The sequence below is a fragment of the Botryllus schlosseri genome, chromosome 5 (assembly GCF_051294905.1).
Source record: "Botryllus schlosseri isolate E-star chromosome 5, Bs_hap1, whole genome shotgun sequence".
NCBI lineage: Eukaryota > Metazoa > Chordata > Ascidiacea > Stolidobranchia > Styelidae > Botryllus > Botryllus schlosseri.
The window spans coordinates 19,138,159-19,156,027 of NC_137240.1; the positions used below are offsets into that span (position 1 = coordinate 19,138,159).

At 40.7% G+C, this 17,869-nt stretch overlaps 1 protein-coding gene and 1 long non-coding RNA gene across 2 annotated transcripts in view; one reads left to right on the forward strand and one right to left on the reverse strand.

The window, feature by feature from the left end:
• LOC145439843 (membrane progestin receptor gamma-like) overlaps positions 1 to 2,942 on the reverse strand; it is a 406,242-nt gene extending 403,300 nt beyond the window's left edge. Inside the window, exon 1 of the mRNA XM_080317484.1 lies at positions 2,862 to 2,942. The gene's annotated coding sequence lies outside the window, so the exon portion shown is untranslated. The remainder of the gene's footprint in view (positions 1 to 2,861) is intronic.
• Positions 1 to 17,869, forward strand: part of LOC145439886 (uncharacterized) — a 231,459-nt gene that overhangs the window by 61,748 nt on the left and 151,842 nt on the right. The gene's annotated exons all lie outside the window — the stretch shown is intronic.

The window sequence follows — 17,869 nt, forward strand, 5'->3', positions numbered from 1 at the left end:
TAAGTACTCATTATATACTACGATTCACCCCTACTTTTGAGCGAAATCTGTTATCTCAACTATGGTCAGCATCAGTATATATTAGGGATGGTGTGAACGTGAGGTTCACGTTCGCGTTCTGTGTGTGAACCTCGGAAATTTAGAGGTTCGCGTTCACAACAGAACCTTGGTAGGTTCTGCACTGTGAACCTTTTTCATATACTACAATTTTCACTCCATTACAACATCGTTGGTTCAAATTTATTGCATTTCAACTGCAGGCCACTCTATATGCATGGCGCTATAGGCATAAAAAATCATCACTAAACGAGCATGTACCTTGACAATCTCAAAAGTTTTACTTGCTTTGTTGCAAAAGTTTGCTCAAAATATCCAACTTTCCGTTTGTAAATATTCATTGACTCTCTGCTGCGAGCTTGACCCACAATCACAAAACATCACGATCGAAATAAGCTACGTAGGCCTAGTCAGCGAATGATGCTTTTTCCACTAATCAATCTAGCAGGCGTATGGGGTCAATCTTTACTTCATATGTTTACTGGATCATTAAAACCAAATCGGTGCGATTGAGGCGTTGGCTACTGCTGTATAACTTGTTAACGGGGTAATATCGAGAGCAAGTATAGAAACCCGTTTCACACTCTGCTCAATATCAATGTAGCAATACTCAGACGCCGAATACATTTTCCGATCTGTCATACGAAAAGGTGACTCGAGTCTGACTTGAGTTAAGTCATGACTCGAGTCATCCCAACCCTGCTACAAGGCTATAATCTGTATCTTCCTTGCCCGACGGCATATGCACATCATGTAGCCTACTCATGGTATGCATATACGCAGATAGTGTGTATGTATATCATGAGTCGGTGTATATGCCGCAAGAACATCAAAGACAAAAATAAACTGCGTCCCTTCCTTCCCTTATATTCCCTGGTAAGTCCTCGTCAAAATTGTTGGCAAAGCGACGGAAGATATTGATTTTATGAGACTATTATATCATTTGATTGCCCCAGTTGATACATTTGGCGACGTTAAAAACGTCAATATGTATTTCAGCATTGTGACGTAATGCTGCCCGAATCGTCGCTAGGTATCGTGTACATTAATATAGGCTATCATTTCATTGAAGGATAGGTTGGAATTAGCAATATGACGTCCCGTGACGTCATGAGGTTCACGTTCGTGTTCACACAGAACCTTTCAAAAAGGTTCGCGTTCACACGAACCAGAACCTTTTAGAGGTTCACACCATCCCTAATATATCGCCTAATTGGGCAAAGCGCGAAAATTGTATATAATTCATGATTGTATCGGTCAATAATATCGGGAATTGCATCTACATTGCTATATCTTTTTATTACTCTCTCTGCCCACGCAATCAGATTTACCAGTAGAGATAAGTGACAGTGAGGTGTTGTCTTGGAAAATGTAGGCTCCGTAACTAATAATTACACATATTCGGGCGGGCCCGTTGGTATAATGACTCCGTTACATAATGTTATTCCGTGACCTCCAGTCTGCTTTGTCAAAAGATATTGAAACCACCCAAACAAAGTAAGCTAAAAGGTGTACACGTACACCACTTAAAATTGGTATTTCTTCACTGGCAAACAATTCTTCTCTATGGCATGGCATTTGTCTTGTGGGGTTCAGATTGCTAAGACAGGAACATTCGGCGCCAGCCATTTAGGCGCCTATGGACATTAGACAATTAAATATATATCGATATCGAAGTTTTCGGATAGCGTAAGGGTAGACCTCTTCGGCCTATGTTTTCTCACTGCCAATCGTTCTGGCACAGTTCTCAGAGTCGTATGTTACATGAACTAAGACTTCATACGTCTTGGTGCGTCGCGGCGCGGTAATGGCCGACGATGAAATGGCTATTTCTATAAATCATGCGTATTTTTTCTTGGGGGGAAGGGTACCCAATAATCGAGAAAATTGGCAACACAAAATCGCGCCGAAATTGAATAAGGTTGCATAAATTTTCCAAAAATACTCCATAATTTATGTTCATTCACGAAATCATTTTGAGCCTCCTTCGAGTTCGCCCCAGCCCCTTAATTGGTGGGTTTGAGGTGTGGCAGTTATGGTCCTAATCAAGAGTCCAATGCGCCGCACGAAAACACCTGTCTACAGCGATACCTGCCCAGTGGCCATCCACCTAATTATGAAATCAAAAACGAATAATGATCGTGCAAACTGCGCTGTAGCGAGTCAGCTCTCGTACTTATACCGAGTCGCTCGCATGTCGTCACTGAAGACAGCTTGAACATGTTTCCAGGTCTAATGTTACCTCACGAAGTTCTGCAGCAGTTTAAAATTTGACGTTTTATTTAATTTATCGATGGACAAGCCTTCAACATCTTGCATCCTAAAATTAGGGTATAAAATCTTATTAATATACCTGGCGGACCGACAGAGAAGTCGTCGCGGACCGGCGGTTGAGAACCACTGGTTTAGGGTACCTAATGCCACACATCAATCGTACAAATAGAAATCACGGAATGAATGCATAGCAATAGAAATGAAATATATCCTAAATATCCGGTCGTGTGCGAAGTTCCGTGATCATAGGCCTACTACAAATGCGTTCCTCTGATTTGAGGTAGGTTTCAGGTGAGCGAGCGCATGGAATTAGGCCATTGCGCTAATCGCGAATCTCTTTCAAATAACTGGAAGAGCATCACATTTTGGCACAGTACGAGACGCATATGTGTCTATGTCTTTTCTTAATATATGAAAAGGGAATCGATATATGCTAAAATCATTCGTGATGAAACTCGATTGTCATCAAATATATCGTAGGCCTATATCTCCAATGCTGGTATCCTGTATGCTGTTGTATTCTGTCTAACCCAGTGGTTCCCAACCTTTTTCGACTCATCGCCCCCTTTTCAAGTTCAACATCGATCATCGCCCCCCAAATTTTGTGAACCGAAAAATGGGCATACAAACTGGAATCACTGGCGGGCTAAAAAAAGGTCAACTTTTCGGCTCGATGTCGAATTTTACACTTTTGCAACCAAATTTTGGTGGGTTGACTAAAAAAAAAGGTAATTTCTCCACCTTGACTCCAAAATAGCCGTTTTAACGCGTCATCGCCCCCTTATTGCCCCCTTCGCAATTTTCGCCCCCCTATCGCCCCTTCGTCATTTTCGCCCCCTAGACCGCCAAATCGCACCCTGGGGGGAGATATCGCCCACGTTGGGAACCACTGGTCTAACCTTATTTACTTCATGATTGATAATGTCTAAAAGTGGAAGCATGCACTGGAATGCACTTGCGCACTGCTCACACGCGGTCTCCGGGCACAGAAAATTGTGCTTTCCACAAAAGAGAATCCAACCTAAATTGAAAATAAAGCGAACGTATCATAATTCAATCTGTACTAGGCCTGCTTAACAATGTGAGTCAGTGATTGACCGGTGAGTAGCTGTATCAGTCAATTATGCTCTTCTCATACGTATTTGCGCAGATAATAATCAATGTCATTATAGAGCCATTTGCAGGATGAACGCGTCTGGGAGCTAAGTTGTCTTGGAATGAGGACATGAGACGGCTCGCAGCTCCGCAAATTAAATTGGGTTTACACGGGCATATGTGTGTCAGAGCTCGAGTAATACGACTATTTGGGGTTGAGCTCGAGGATTAACCTGCTCCAGTTGCACGCAACAACTAGAAATATTTTTCGCAGTTATAGAATAAACCAAACACACCTTGCCCATTTATCTGGTATGCTGTCGAGTTGCGCAAGGTATATATAGTTGGCTATATTTGCTTGATAATTCTTGACGATAAAAGAATATCATCATATGCATATTGTTGAAGGGACAAACGCGAAAAATATGATGAAAATAGGACGCCATCTTATACGCGTAAGCTTTGTCTTAAAATAGCCTATATAGATGTGGGCAGTGCTAAGTCCTCAGGTATGGAAACATAATGAAGAATATCGGCCTGGTGTAAATGGCTATTGCAGTCGAAAACCCCCACGAATGCCACAAACAGCAACAAGTCTTCAATCGGAATGTGCTCATCTAGTGTTAGTTATTTACATTATCTTCTTTCATAAATTTTGATGATTGAACACTGCCACTACTTTGTTAATTGAGTTTCTCCCAAACCGTCGTAGAACAATAAAGTGGATGGCGGCAGCTTCACTGGGAGTTTGTTGTTGACTTGGTTAGGCAGGAAGCTCATGCTATGATGCCATGATTATTTTTAAACATTTATAGAACAAGATTTTTGTTACTTTTATTGCCGAAGTGGGCTGAAGCACCCAAATAAAAGTGGTACAACAGAAATATTAAAGTTTTTCAATTTTATTCTTTTAATCAATCTTGTGACTTGAATGGCCATTATTATGGCGTGACCATACGTCGCACGCCCGATGTTGCTCACAGTTGTCCTAGAGACCGCTCAAGGAGTTTTCGTGTTTGCTCAGACTAGTTAATAGAGAGAACATGTAGGGGCTGCGTGATTGTGATATCCAGGCCTATACCCACTGAGACCACGACTCTCGGAGAAGTATCAAACGAAATTACGAACAAGCGGAAACTGAATGCGATAGTGAGATAAATAGTTTTCATTGGATGAGATGAGTCACTGGAATTATAGAATTAGTGAATATCAATGTCAATCCCGATCATCTAAAAACAAAAATTCTTTCGTCTTGTTGGATGCTGGCAGGAAACGCTAATAACTAAAGATGGGGTCAACCCTTGAAATGTTATAGTTCGTGTGAGCGCGAACCTTTTGGAACATTTCTATGTGAACGCGAACGTGAACAGAACACGAACATATGACGTAACGTGATGATGCAAATTTCAAATCTACCTTTCAATAACGTAATATAGGCCAACCTAACGACAATTGTGGTCATATTATGCCATAAATCTGAAGCACAGGCTACCTTTTCGAACATCACTAAATGTATCAACAACAATCAAAGGCTACAATAACTACACAAAATCAATTTCTTCCGTTGCTTTGCCAACAATTTCGCCTTACGGTCTAGGTAGGCTAGACAGGACAATGAATTCTTAAGGCCAGGACCGTAACTGCCGCATCCCAAACCCCCAATTGGGGGGGGGCGAGATCGAAGGGGGCCCAAAATTACTTCATGAATTAGCATAAATTATAGTGTATTTTTTAAAATTTACGCAGTTATTTCAAAAAATTTTCGCCCTCCGCGCGATTTCAAGTTGCCAAATATCTTTATTATTGGGTAATCTTCCGCGAAGGAAAAATACACAAGATTTATAGAAATGGGCATATCAGCGTGGGTCATTAACGGACAACGACGAACCAAGACATAACGTTTTAGGTCATGTAGCATGCGGCTCCAAGAAGTGTGCTAGAACGATCGCCAGCGAGAAAACCTTGGCCGAAAAGGACTGCCGACCATGTTGCAAGGACTGCTGACTGAAAACTTCGTTATATATTCAAAATACATATAGGTTTGATTGTCCATAGGCGCCTAAATGACTGGCGACGAATGTTCCTGTCTTGGCAATCCGAACCTCAAAAGACAAATACCATCCCGCAGGGAGAAATTATATGCCAGTGAAGAAATACCAATTTGAAATCGTGTGCGTCTTTTAGTTTAGTACGTTCATGCGATTCTTTATTTTTTGATATAGCAGACTGGAGGTCACGAAATAACATCATGTAACGAAGTCATACCAATGGGTCGACCCGCCCGAAGATGTTTAATTATTGTACACGGGCCATACAGTTTCCAAGACACCTCACTCAGCTCTGATGGTAAATCGGATTACGTAAGCAGAGAGGACAAGAAATTGATAGCAATATAGATGCAATTCCCGATCTTATTGTCCGATTTTATCATGAATTATCGAAAATTTTCGCGCTTCGCGCTTGCTCACTATATAGGACACTATATTTCGTGGCAAAAGCGAACAACGTGATGGGGGGTTTGGCTTATCTCTCTACGGGGGCCCAAGACCCAAGTTTCTTTTGGGGCCTGACGAAGTGCTGCTTCGTTCCTGCTAACGGGTGTTCGCCCGAAGATGTTTAATTATTATTGAATGGTCCTACTTTTTCCAACACAGCTCCCCCAGCTCTACCGGTAAATCTGATTATGTGAGTAGAGAGAGGATAAAAATTGATGGCAATATATATGCAATTCCCGATCATATCGACCGATTCAATCCTGAATCATAGAAATTTTTCGCACTTCGCGCGTATAGATGTGAAAAGGTTTTCCATGAAACGGACCCCGAATGGAGATGTCAAGTATAGCGGTAAACGGCGTATAACCTGAGGGGGGTGTGGGGGGCGATGCCCCCAGAAGTCCGGTCTATGACCCTATGGGGGGCCCAAGACCAAAGTTTTTTTTTGGGGGGGGGGCTGACGAAGTGCTGTTACGGCCCTGCTTAAGGCGACAATTTGATGCTACATTGGTGTTGATCAGAGTCAAAAATCGTTTTCTGCACATGCTACAGATATTACCTCAGAAAGAAGTTATACAGTAGCCAACACCCAAATCGGATTGATTTGGTTTTTATGATACAGGAAACACATCAAATCAAGATAGATCACGTACGCCTGCCAGAATTTTTTACATTAGACAACGATGCCTTCCTCATATCAATTTCGTAATTCAGTGCTTTTCAACCTTTTTGAGCGTCACTTGCACTTTTTTTGTAAAATAAATTTCATTCGCACAAACCAACCTAAAATTGATATACAAAATGAAGATGAAGATACTAAACAAGATAACAACATTTTGTTCAGATGTGAAACAAATTGGCTACTATTTAGCTTGAGCTGTCAAGTGTCTCCAAGGCAACTGTTTTCGCTCGTTTTGATTTCAACTATTTCACTAAAACCCTTCTCGGCCAAACAAGTTGTTGAGTTTTGTACAAGAACGTATACTGTACGTGGATGGCCGGGCCTTAAAATCTGTTATGCATTCCTAAGCAAAATACAGCGCATTTGTCGTTAGTGAATAATGCTTGCTGGCTGAAAGCGTTTTGAGAGCTGACACATAGGTCTCAGAGGCTCCAGTTTGTCTAAAGCAGGGGTTCTCAACCCGCGGCCCGCGGGCCGCATGCGGCCCGCAGACGATTTATTTGCGGCCCCCGACATCTTTCAATATAATCACTACTGGCCCCGTATTGTTATGGAAGACCGATGTGTCATATTTGTCGAAAAACAGTTGTTGTAACAAAGCCTAGAAGCTTGAAATGATAGCACGATAGTTTCATTTGGAGTTATACATCATATCAAACGTTGCTAGCTTGGTTTCAAGCCCAGCAATCCATATTTCAAATCATTTTTAAAATTGCCGACGACGTGACAGACGCATTGTTCAAAATTGCTTGGAATATCGCTAAACCCAAGAATCTGCTAGAGAAGCTATGACTTCATTAAGACTTTAACGTACTGTGCGAATATTCGCTGTTTCCGGAACTTAGCAGCAAGTCCTACATCACCTGAAAAATTTCGAAGCTACAGTTGTCTGATTCAACAGTCACCAGAAGAGTAACAGCGATCTCAGTCGATCTATTATCGCATGTTCTGTAACACGTTGCCACGTAGACTACTTTAGCCTAGCATTGGACCTATCCATCGATTGCTTATCAATGCGTCATTGCTTATCTAATTATGCAGGTGCTTTTTATCAGAGTGGGCATGGGCATATTTCCAGAGGAAATGCTGACGGGGAAAACGTGGGAAGGAGACCAGGACATCAATTTGACAAAGCTGACTTCTGTAACTATTGGTGTAGGGCTCTCCAGCCATGGAAGGAAAGGAGAAAATTTGATTGATTTGCTCAGAAATGACCCCTAACGTCTCAATTCTTCTCATATTACTGAGAGCTCAAAGTGGTAATGACCTCAGTAACGAAAAAGTCACCGTAATTTTATACTTGCTCGCTCACGCATTGAAACAGAGAGTCCGGTTCTCTGGTGGCGGAAGGGTTTGATAGGTGCATATAGGCTACTATACCGACATGGCAACGGATGGAATGTACGCTCCATGAAGGGATTTACTTGCGCCACTTGAAGATAGATATTCTCACAAAAAAAAGCAACTGCAAACATACGAATGCTCTCCATTAACGCTTTAGAATGCATAAAAATGTACTAAATGCCCGAGTAAGACTGATAAATAGGCCTGAATTTAATAGTAGCCCTCAAATACATGGTGATAATGTTCTGCGGCCCGCAGCGTCTTTTAGTGTGAAAATGCGGCCCGTTATACGAGGGAAGTTGAGAACCCCTGGTCTAAAGGGTGAAAAACCCACATGTTGGTGTTGATACTTTGGCCTTATTTCTTGGAAAATAAGTTCTAAAACGAGGAGAGTAGGCACATTAAAGCCCGCTACCTTATGATACGTTGCCCCGACTTGTCTTCCGTTTTATTTTCTATTTTCTATTTTCTGTCTCGCGAGTAAATGAGAAGAGCAAATAATCTAACGATACCGTGTGTTCCGCTCTTTAGCTCAATCTAACTGGAGACTTCACAACAGTTAAATAATGGTAAACCAGCTTTTTAGGCTACCAACAAAATCTGAGTTTTGTGGCATCTCGCGACCCGAGCCTCACCCATGAAAAGTAATTCGTAGTTTGCTACGATTTTACGGACATGCATGACATACAGAACGCGCACACCACAATTCTATACCCAACACAGCTCTACAAAACATGTCTGACTCACGGGATATTTCAAATTATTGTGAATTAAATTCCTCTGATGCGTGTCGCAGTTGTACTACTGTAACTACTGTCTACTCAGATTGCTAGAGTGAGACTATTCCGTGCCGACTACGGAGCATATCCATATCGGAAGGTTTTGCCATCCAGCATCGGTCATTTGTAGCCAAGGTTTTGTCGCCGCTCATGTTTTTGAGACCGCATTTTGTCAGCGGTTTGTTGGCCAAAACTTTGCGTCTTCATGTGCCCCGACGCAGAAGTGGTTGGACTCGAAATGACAGAGTCTCATAGGCCTGAACTCGCTTGTTGCTTACCCCTACACTAGTTCATGCCAACGGCCTTCGACCATGTTTTCCAGAAAAAACAGCGGGACAAATCTTATCATGAATTCTCATGATAAAGCCCTATTTTCTCTGTGTCTCGCTTATTGGCTACAGTACCCAACAGATTGACCCTGGATACGTAAAATCTATCGCAGAATCATTTTGCAATAAATTCAACAAATATTACATCCATACTAACAGATAGGTCTAGCGCCGCGTCGACCCAGAATTTTGCCCTTTGCGGTCCATACTTTAATAAGCATTGAACGAGTAAAAATTTGCGTTACTCACTAATGCACATCTGTAACACTCACTCAGAGTTGAAGTGTCAAGTTACATACCACAGTACAGCGCACTAGTTAATTGCATGCAATGCCTGGCCTGCCACTGACTGATATAGAAACAGATGACATGATGTCCACTTTGTCCAGTCTAAAGTGTGACATGATATATTTTAAAATTTGAGCTGACTGTTGTTGTATAATTTACAAAAACATGGTGCGAAGTAATTCGTGATTTCCTAAAAGGTCTTAGTACCTAGATAGTTGAAATGAGATGTTTTGATTTAGAAGACTCTCGTAGAGGTTTTACCGCAATGTGATTCCTGCCCAGTGTTATGAACATCAAAGCGGAAATTCAATCTGGTACGGGTAAACGGCGGGAGTAAATGGTAGCCCGTCACTGCAATCAGTACCCAAAAGTAGCGCTTGGTTGCAAAAAGGTTGGTGACCTCTGTGTTATAATGACGCGGAAAATTGTAATATAAGAAATAGATTCACAGTGCGGAACCTACCAAGGTTTGTTAGCGAAAGCGATCCTCCAAATTTCTGTGGTCCACACACGGAACGCGAACTTGAACCTCACGTTCTCACCATCCCTACTAAAACATTCACGCCTCAATAAGTCACAGATATTCAATGATTCTGTGTGCTATTCCGAGCCAGTTCCGGCAAGTATGACCCGACTGTAGCAACTGACTACTAATATTTAGGGGCTTACAACAGTTGCATGCATAAACGTTATTGAATAACCGTAACAAGCGTTCTACGTTCTTCAAGTCAATATCCGCATATTCCTAGCCTATTGTGTCTGTATTTACCTTTATGTAAGATTCGTATTTGAAAATGTGCTTGTTGGAGAATGAATTAGCTTCGACTTGTTTTATGGATCACTGATTGCTTTAGATTTGTGAATCGCCTGCTGAAGAGCTGTCTAAACGTGAGAGCGTCAACCGTCTTCGCGTTTGCCCCTCTCAGGTTACTAGGATAACCTTACGCGGATGTAGTAGTCCAGTCGTAATATTACCGTACTTACTGAGTTCAGCGTCCTGCGTGCGGCAGTAATTATATAAGACAAATACATTGCTTTTTATGCTTGGCAATTATATTGCGTGTAAGAACTATATTGTCAGATGTTGAATTTTGTGATGTCGAGTTTTACCAGGGGCGCACGCGCGCCCGTAGACCGTGGATTAAAACTTGGAAATTTTATATAGCATTACGCTCAAGCAGGTTTGACCTGTAGTAGCACTCTGGCGTATTCATTGCACTACTGTTGGTAGAATTACTTCGTCACTAAAGCGAGTTAATTATTAATGGATACTAAGAAGCTCTTATAATCTCGTCATGTTTTACAACCATTCAACTTTGATTGCTTCGTATAGCCAATGTCAAAAATTTACAAAGCCCGTCGAAAATGTGGCTACATGGGTCTGCGGATGTTGCTTAAAAATTCAATGATACGCCTATCCAGTAATGATAACCATTTATGCTACTTATTAGTAATTACGAAACTTAGACATTAACCATTGGAGGACCATGTATGGGCGGACAATCCTATGCTTATATAACAGATAGTGGTTTATTTAATTTATGAATTATATATAGGCTGTTATCTAAACACCAAACTTGTGAGTAGCGACAACAATGAATTACACCTTAGTAGAAAACATGCTTGTGGTACGATCCCCCCAACACTGACATATTGCCGACGGATAATAAATGGCAGTCCCTTGCAACAAGATTGCAGATTCTGATTACGACTAGAATTTTATTGCTTACCGGAACATGGCCTGAGCAAATATCTCACCAAAATGGGCGTTGAAATTAGGTGATTATTACCTAACGCTACGTCATAGCCGTGGTTGCGATTTGATCAAACGGTGTGCAAGTCAATGCAGCACGGAGTGATTCGCAGGTGTTGTTCTATGACTGCATTTCGTCTTATAGTCAGCTTCTTCTACCACTATCGAATTTTTATATTTTATTTGCATTTCTGTACAATCATGCTGGATAATTCAACAACCTTTCGACGGATTCGATTTATCGCTTATGCCAAATTGGGCGTATGAATTGCATGGATTTGTTTTGTAGGACTTTTAAATCTCGTGTGGTTGTGTGTGACAAGACGTAAAGAATGCCCTCAAAACTCATTGGAAAATGGAAACTAAAGAAGAGTGAAAATTTTGACGAATATATGAAAGCAGTTGGTGAGATATGTATATTGTATATGGTAGATATGCTCATATAGCTTAGCAAGTATACTCTAACAACACTTATCGCTGGATCGCATGTATATTATTTCTAATCGTACATGATGAAAAACAACTTCTGCATATAATGGCGATTGAAGATGCTATCTTGAAGCATTTTCCAACAGGTAGGCGTCTATTATATGCTTGCACAACTTGTTTCTAAATACCTGAATAATAATATTATTATGATGATGATAGGCCTGCTTCATTAAAATCGTTATAACCATCATCCGTTATTAAAATACCTTGTGTTCGGAGTCCTATCTTTCAGGCGGGGGAGTAAATAGATCGTCGTAAGCTTGGATTGGTTACTGGGACAGCATATGGTTACCCAAGAGATAGCGTCATGTATTGATGAGACGGAATTATTAGGTCAATTTAATCTGAAAAGTGTAATGCTTTTTCTCAATCTTTCCTTGGCCAATTCACGCGAAAAGTAGGCTCTGTAAATGTATATAAATAACTACAGTGGATACGAACGCAAATTGCACACCTGCAGTCGGACCCAACCATAAAGTCTGTTATATGACTGTTTCTGCTCAATAATAGTACAAATATATTTTAAATTACGCCTTTGTGCCCTCTCTTAGATTTGGGTAATTTCGTGTGAATTAGAAACATAGAAGGATACTCAGGATAATGGAATAGCCTACTATATAAAAAGCAGTTACGTTGAGTTGTGTTATAGCCTACTTTTCGTAGGCACAAGCAACTATAATGCTGCGTGACATGATAGCATTCTACGATCGGTTAGGTTTCATTGATTACACTGATCCGCAACGTACTAGGATAAAAACTTCATTCGCGGGTCATTTACAGGCGTTAACGTCGCACTTCGAAAAATGGGACTGGTGGTGACACCTACCACAGAGATTTCCGAGGAAGGGTCAGACAAAGTGCGGCTAAACACCCAAAGCACATTCAGATCTTCCAATATGCTTTTCGTTCTGGGAGAAGAGACGGATGAGACCGCAATGGATGGTAGAAAATGCAAGGTATTGATATTAGATAGTGAATGAGGGCTGAAGCTTATTTGCGGATCGACGGTAGCATACAGCACCCTTAAACCAAGACGTGTCGAAGCAATAAGCCGATATACAACTTTGTGATCGAATTTAATGCTTTGTGCAGTGTTAGTGACCGATATTCGAGGATTTACACCGACACCGATATTTTACAACAGCAATATTGACCTTATCGTTATCGGCGAATCCCTGACAACTATTCGATTTTTCGTAGGTCTTTCACTGTTCCCCCTAAGCTGTGCGCATGCGCAAGCTCGCTTGCGCACTGCCGACGCAAGAAAAATAATCAACCTGCGTGGTGTGATAATAACGATGAATATCCATTTCGCAAAACGTATTGATGCTTTTCAGATCAACCTGATGACCTATTTAGATGTAAAAATCAATCCTACTTCACTGACCGAACAGTAATCAGTGATTAGACGAAGCGACACGATCTCGTTCGAGATGTCGATTTCGACGCGTTGCTTGCTGAAAAACACCAAGTATATATTCTACTCTCTCGATCAGACGACCAAAGATACGTTATTCTTCTCGTAATTGAAATATATTTGCCTTCATAAGCGCCGCACCCCAGTGTTCAAAATATTCCGTGGGCGATTTAGCTTCTAGTTCTACAGTCTTTTCTATTAGAGTGTGTTATTATGTATGCCGGTGAATTGCAATTCGTTCCTGCGCATTCGTGACTTTGCGAACGTCAATCGCGAAATGCAGGAATTCAACCGTTACAATCCGCGATACGCTCTAATCTCTAATCAATGCGATGGCAGTCCCCCACGCTTTTAGCGTTCATAATCATGTGTTAAGGCTATTAATTATTATTATCTGCTTGATACAGTCGTATTTCCGAATTGTTACGCAATTTCACTTGATGGTCCGTAGTTCAATTCGTTACTCACATGACGCATGCACGGCGTTTAATTACATTGTCAAATGTTGGTGCAACACCGGATTTTCAGTGGCACGCATTCTGAATTTCTTCGATTAGTTTGAACAGGAACCTTCGATATTGCAATATAATTGATCGCCGCTGGACAGACTAGTGACTAAGCTCACCAATATCCAATTCAAGTTGTTGCGCATTTGGCGAAGAGCTGTTTTGTATTGATAGGGTTACACAGTGCAATATAAAATATATATTACATAATATAGACTCATAAGTCATATTGCTCCTGCTTTCAGTTACGCATTAAATTCGACTGTGTCTTGAGAGTAATAGGGTTACCATATTTTGAGAACTGAAAAAGAGGCCACGTTATACAATTTGCAAAAGCTATAATATCGGAGAAGAAATCAGGTAAATTGGAAATTTTCCGCACGATATTGTTTGGTTGACTTAAAAAAAGGTCATTTTGCGGATTCGATTCCCAAATACCCGCTTGTTCGGATAATAGTTTTGAAAAAGGTCGTTTTTTCGATACAGCTCCCGAAAGACCCGTTCGAACTTATTTTTCGGTCTTTATTCGACCACTCGTGCCGTTCTGTAAGTCGGGGCACAATTATCGCATCCATTTTAACTTTTATTTTTATAGAAAAAGGGTTCAAATCCCAAAAAATATGACATTTGAGCGTTCTCGGAGGACACTTTTTATTTCCTGAAAAGCAGGACAAATCCACCTAAAAGAGGACATACGGCCACCCTGTGGTAATAACAGAAATTTCGCAAATGAATAAAAAGCATTGTCGCGCGACTGCGAGTACAGCCTCGGGATCGCAGATATCATACGAGTGTTACTAGAAAAAAATCATTTAATTCCAGATGGAGTACGGTGGCTTTCTGAAGGAACTTGCAGATAACTAAATATGTTTTCCAATTTTATCTTCAATTTGAGACCACATTATATTTAGTGTGCAGTGTGCCTTACATTCCTTGTTCATAATGTGAATATCTGGTGTCACTCAATAACAGGAAATGTAAATGTTGTAATTTGATTGATTCTTACGACTTAAATAGATGCATGCTCGTCTTGCTATCACAGTTGTCCAAAGGACCGCGCACGAAAAATGAGAAAGAACACTTTGTTTATTGCCCCATACGACCTTACTTTGATATCTATCCTCTGTCAAGTGTCTCCTATCTACGAATCTACATTTAGACCACTGTCGTGTGGGAGGGTGAAGATAAACTGACTGAAATACAGACCTGGGACGACGGCAAACGGAAGACGAAAATTGAGTGGATGATGGAAGGAGATGAAATGTTACTGGTAAGCTTCTGTAATGATTAACATTCTGATAAATCGCAGTCATTGAGATTTGTGCGGCAGAATTTGTTTTCAATAATGTCTCGATGTCATGCGAGTCACGTCAAGTCACAATTCAAGTCAAGTTGCCTTTTCGAATAACGAGTCATAATCAGTAATCACGTCATTGCATTTTGCTAGGTGTTTGAAATACAGATTTACTAGCCATTTATTTTGAATCGAGGAATGACTATAGAGTTTAATATACATGTAAGAGGGCGTTATATCCATCACGCATAGCCTACGTAGAATTGATAGACTATACGTAAGTAATGGCATGGCAACAACATATAATTATAATTATCATCCAAAATATAGAATAGAATACGAAACTTCAGAAAGTTGAAATGAATTGATATGATTCAACATTCAATACACTACCCACCTAGTTCTACACATCCACGAGATCGAACTCAAGCCCTGCTCTATTGGTTGGCGAGTATTATAGAATTATAAAATATATTCGAAGTCTATCGAAATCAAACAAGAGGTTTGGTTAGGGTGAGGGTCGAGCATAATGAGCAAATGAGCACTGAGCAGTCTACAGAACAGAGATAGATATTTAGTACCTATAGATTACATTACTACTAGTTTACGATAGCGTCAGCTGTAAGCTCCGATAATTTTGTTTGAGGTCAATTTATTTGTGCTATAGAACAGCGGAGGATCAGTCCTATGCACGATAATTGAATGATTAGTCGCTCTCACAGGTCAATTCGGCGCATTGCGAACAATCAGAACATATGCAAGATACAGCGATTTCTTCGACACCAATTACTTGATGACTTGAAATCGATTCGTAAATTTGCTTCAAGTCACGAGTCAATTCATATATTTACCAAGTTGAGTCAAGACAAGTCATACGAAAAAAGTTATTGGAGTCATCGCAACACTGGCAGGTAGTCTAAAACACATCACCGCTCGATTAGTGCAAGTATAGGAAAGCCTGCATTAGTGCCCAGGTATAGTAGTAGTACAAGTAGTAATTCTTTACTGAACACTTCTGACCGTTGTATAGCACCTTTCAGAGCCATGTTTACTGCATGGTTTGCCACGATGGAAACAACGAGACAGCAATCTCGAGTGTTGGTAAATCAAATATGGCTCAAACACTGTAGCGCACTGCTCTAACCACACCGGAATCAGTTGACTAATTTGGGAATCCGACCACCACTAGGGTTAGAATTCGACTACGTAACACCAAATACGCTATTTAGTCGAATTCGTTGAAGGCTTTTGCTAAATGCTCAGCACCGAAAGCAGCGGATGTGACGGAGCGCAATGATGCGGCAAATATATATGATATTGAAGTTTGGCCTGCAAAATCGCACCAAGCAGCGTGACACTAGGTGAAACTTTCGGTAGTGACACTTATGGTGACTTATCGCCTTATGAGAGTATAAATTCAATATAGCCTACTGTACATAAACCCAGTCCAGTCCACCGTAATATGAAACAATAATCGAATTTGATTCGTCCCAAATATATTTTCAGCATTCGACAAAATTTGTCCAAAAATAGTAATATTTAAGTTGTATTCCAGCACAAGGTATGCACTAATATATGATTCTGACATAACTGGACAAGAAAAAGATTTAGGGATGGTATGTGAACGTGAGGTTCATGTTCGCGTTCTGTGTGTGAACCTCGGAAATTTAGAGGTTCACGTTCACAAAAGAACCTTGGTAGGCTCTGCACTGTGAATCTTTTTCATATACTACAATTTTCACTTCATTATAACATCTTTGGTCTAAATTTATTGCGTTTCACATGCGGGCCCCTCCATGCATGGCGCTGGCTGGCCGCATAAAAAATCAACACTAAACGAGCATGCACCCTGACAATCTCAAAAATTTTACTTGCTTTGTTACAAAAGTTTGCTCGAAATATCCAGCTTTCCGTTTGTGGATATTTAGTGACTATCTGTTGTGAGCTTGACCTGCAAGCACACAACATCAAGAGCGAAATACACTACATGTAGTCAGCGAATGCTGCTTATTCAACCAATCAATGAGATTGATATCGTTTTCTGATGTCAAAAATCTAGCAGGCGTACGGGGTCAATCTTGACTTCATATGTTTACTGTGGGTTTACTGGGATGTTGGCTACTGCTGTATAACTTGTTCATGGGTTAATGTCGGCAGCAAGTATAGAAACCCGTTTTACACTCTGCTCAATATAAATGTAGCAATACCCAGACGCCGAATGCATTGTCTGGTCTGGCCTAGACCGTTAAGAGGTAATATTTTTCCCCTGCAAGTCCTCGTCGAAATTGTTGTCAAAGCGACGGAAGATATTGATTTTATGGGATTATCATATCATTTGATTGCCTCAGTTGATACATTTAGCGACGTTTAAAACGCCAATATGTAGTTCAGCATTGAGGCATTATGTGGTCCGAGTCGTCGCTAGCATCGTGTACAACTGTACATTAATATAGGCTATGACTTCCCTGGAATATAGGGTTGGAATTAGCAATATGACGTCATGTGACGTCACGAGGTTCACGTTCGCGTTCACACAGAACCTGTCAGGTTCGCGTTCACAAGAACCTGAACCTTCCAGAGGTTCACACCATCCCTAAAAGATATCCTAACATGTTCAAAAGATATCTCCTGTTTGCTGGGGAGATGACATGTATTTTTTTCAGAGACTGGAATGCGACGGAGTTGTATCCCGACGAACACACGAAAGATGCTGAAGATATCATCCGTTTTATATTTGCGATTGCTGAAACTTGATTTTCAATATATGCCATTAACGTCTAAATATATGCGAACTATAGTGAAAATAATTCAAGGCTTTTCTTGCATAGACGTAACAAGCATCGATAACTCGTCATTGCAAGAAATTCGGTGATATTTGCAGCTGTTATATCGATATTTCACCATTTTCATGGTATTGTCATCAGTAGAAACATACTTATCCAAGCCTTTACTCTCATATATTTAGTGCGTAAAATACTTTCTGACGTTTGGTATTCATGTTTGACCGTGACGTTGCAAAGTAGAAACCGAATCTGAGCTGAGCACTACTGTAACACGCCGGTCGAGA